We start from the raw sequence: 3859 nt of genomic DNA, 5'->3' as shown, positions 1-3859 counted from the left end.
TGATTACAATAATATCAGTGATTTAACGATAATAGAATAATGATACTGAATATTATTGATGATAATAGCAATAACCAATGATAGTAATAATGATGACTGTAAAAAACAGTGATGATAATGATAACCTTGTATGAACGATAATAATGAATGATGATTCTAGTACTACTGCTACTACTAATAATAATAATGATGGTAATACTATTAATAACGATAATAATAACTATAATGCCAACAAGGCGCCAAGTAGTTCGTCAAACACCGCATTGGTGATGGCACAAATAACAATAAAACAACATTTAAAAGCAATGACACACACCAGGTTTCCCGTGAACAGAAACTTCCATGAACCAGAATACTGAGTGAGAATCAGTGGCGTGGTGGCCGGGGGGGCGGGGGGGGGGGGGGGGGGGGGGGGGTTGGCACGCCCCCCCCCCCCCCCCCCCAGCGACTAGGAGTCAAGGGGCGCCGAAGCCCCAACACTTTTAACGAAGGGGCGCCAAAAGCCTTCCAAAACAAAATGTAAACAAGATGACAACTCGGCATAGCTGCGTCCCTGAAGATTAACCTAAGGCATAGTTCTCTTGGAGGGGGGGGGGGGGGCGCCATAAACCATCAGTGCCCCCCAGCCAATTTGGAGCCACCACGCCACTGGTGAGAATAACTTTTCTTTGACTACTTTACAAAAGCACAGGAAGCCCGGCTAGCTCAGTCGGTAGAGCACGAGACTCTTAATCTCGGGGTCGTGGGTTCGAGCCCCACGTTGGGCGCTCTCTTTAGTCCATCAAATCTAAATTTGGGCCGATCATTCAGCATTCAGAAGCACCTGATAATGATAATAATGATAAGATAATGAGAATGACAATAATAATGTGATTGATAATGATGATAATAGTACCGATGGTGTAACGATAATAGAATAATGATACTGAATATGTATAATGATAATAATGGTGATAACCAGCAATAACCAACGATAGCAATGATGATTGCAAAAAACAGGGATGATAATGATAATAATAGGTGTAATGATAATAATAATGATAACGATAGCGATCATAAAAATAAAACAATGGTATAAATGATAATAAGTGACGATGATTTCAGTACTACAAATACCACTACTGTTACTACTACTACTGACAATGATAGTGATAATGATGATAATAATTATGATAACGATAGCGATACCGAAAATGATAATGAAATGAATGAAAAAACCTAATGGTAATAATGAAAAATCCTAATGATAATATCAGTGATAATAATAATGATTATAATAAAATTGATAATGACAGTAATAATAGTAAAAACAATTAAACAAATAATGATAATGAGGATTTGATGATGGTGATGATGATGACTCTGGTGATGGTGATAATTAAAATTATAAAGTAATGCTACTGATAACAATAATTTTACTTCTAAGACGTAATACATCATTGCTACAAAATAGTAATGACAAAATATAGCATTAATGAGAATGGTAATGATGATGATTATAATAATAATAATAATCACAACAATAACAACAATGATACTAATAATAAATCACATGTTTTAATCCACTTCTTTAAAGCTTCATTAACGACACGAATGCCAATAACAATAGCAAGCAACAAGGCCAGCTGCTCAGCGTCGCACTCTCAGTTCTACTCCAGGTACGAAATACAACTCGTGATCACAGTATTGAGCTGCTGCAACTCTCGGGTCATAATGTAAATGCGAGCGAGACGCACAAATTCTTAAGAAAAAGAATTGTTTTCGTGTACTGTTGCCTGGCTTTGATACTTTTCTCATCACCATAAGAGTTTTATACCGTTCTTTTATGTAACTTATTCCGTAAGAGGACTAATGAGGGAGAGAAAAGAGGACAAGAAAAAGGGAAAGAAAGAATAAGAATAAGACTCTGTTCCAAAAGGGCACTCTTCAAACAGGATTCGGGGGGGGGGGGGGGAGTAGTCCCTAGATTCCCAGACGGACCTTCGACCTGAAAGGAACCTCCATCAGAAAACAATTATGCCTAAGCTTCAGAAATCATAAATAGTACCTTGCTAGGACACATGAAATCATATGTATATATACATATGTGTGTATATATATACACCTTTTTTGTTTCTCCCACACATGTGTACATATATAAATATATATATATATATATATATATATATATATATATATATATATATATATATATATATGTGTGTGTGTGTGTGTGTGTGTGTGTGTATCACATATATGTACGTATGTATGTATATACACACACACGCATATATACATGTGTGTATATATTTTATTATCTGTGTGCATGGCCCAATATATGCAATTCCGTGCGAGCACACACACACATGTGGTGTGCATATAAGTGTTTATAGGCATTCATCATGCACACACATCGCCTGTAAGAGCGGATGAGCACACACACCGATTTGCATATATTGGGTAAGTCTGACTTAGATATGGTAGTGGGTGACTCTGTTGTAGATACGATATTGGGGTGGGAACCACCAACAATAATTATCTAACCAATTACTCCCCGCGGGAAGGACCATGAGTCAGCCACCCTAGAATAAAGACCCAGTCAACGACATGATGTCAACATGGCGACAAATAGTTCGTCAAACACCGCATCGGGGATGGCACAAATAATAATAATAGAAAAAGAATACAAACAAACATAGAAAGGCATTGACACACTCCAGGTTTCCAGTGAACAGAAACTCCCATGAGCCAGAATATTGAGTGAGAACTTTTCTTTGACAACTTTACATGTTTACAAGAAGCCCGGCTAGCTCAGTCGGTAGAGCACGAGACTCTTAATCTCGGGGTCGTGGGTTCGAGCCCCACGTTGGGCGCTCTATTTAGTCCATCAAATCGAAATTTGGGCCGGTCATTCAGCATTCAGAAGCACCTGATAATAATAAGATGATGATAATGATAATAGCAGTAATATCGATGATGTAACGATAATGTAATAATGTCAGTGATAATAAAGATGATGATGATAGCAATGACCAACGATAGTAATGATGGTTGCAAAAAACAGTGGTAATAATGGTAATTATTTATATGAACGATAATAAGTGATGATGATTCTTGTACAACAAATGTCACCACCACCATTACTACTAATAATGATAACAATAATAACAACGATCAGGATAATAATAGGTGTAATAATGATAATGATAATCATAACGATAGCGATACCGAAAATGATAATGGTAATAATGAAAAACCTAATGCTAATACCAGTCATAATAATAATGATTGTATAATCAAGTTGATAATGACAGTAATAATAACAGTAAAAAAATAAAGCAATGATAGTGAGGATTTGATGATAATGACGATGGTGATGGTTATGATTAGAATGATAAAGTAATGCTATTACTAATAAAAATCCTATATATACACACAACTATTATGTTGCAATAAGTAATAATGACATGAAATATGATTTTGATGATAATGGTAATGATGATGATTATCACTATAATAATAATTGTAACAACAATAACACGAATAATGATTCACATATTTTATTTCACTTCTTTAAAGTACCATTAACGACACGAATGCTAAGAACACTAGCAAGTAACAAGGCCAGCTGCTCAGCGCCGCACTCTCTGTTCTACTCCAGGTACGAAATACAACTCGTGATCACAGTATTGAGCTGCTGCAACTCTCGGGTCATAATGTAAATGCGAGCAAGACGCATAAATTCTTAAGAAAAAGAATTGTTTTCGTGTGCTGTTGCCTTTCTTTGATCATTTTCTCATCACCTTAAGTGTTGCGTATGCAGAGTCGTATACTGTTTTTTTTTTTTTTGTATCTTACAAAAAAGAAAAGAGAAAAGATG

At 36.0% G+C, this 3859-nt stretch overlaps 2 non-coding genes across 2 annotated transcripts; both read left to right on the top strand.

Moving 5' to 3' along the window:
• The first annotated feature begins 694 nt into the window (after positions 1-694).
• Positions 695-767, top strand: Trnak-cuu. The gene has a single exon. It is a non-coding gene; the product is annotated as a tRNA-Lys (tRNA).
• A 2012-nt stretch (positions 768-2779) lies between these two features.
• Positions 2780-2852, top strand: Trnak-cuu. The gene has a single exon. It is a non-coding gene; the product is annotated as a tRNA-Lys (tRNA).
• Positions 2853-3859: the final 1007 nt, after the last annotated feature.

This window comes from Penaeus chinensis, chromosome 13 (assembly GCF_019202785.1).
Source record: "Penaeus chinensis breed Huanghai No. 1 chromosome 13, ASM1920278v2, whole genome shotgun sequence".
NCBI lineage: Eukaryota > Metazoa > Arthropoda > Malacostraca > Decapoda > Penaeidae > Penaeus > Penaeus chinensis.
This window is presented reverse-complemented; position numbering and strand designations above follow the sequence as displayed.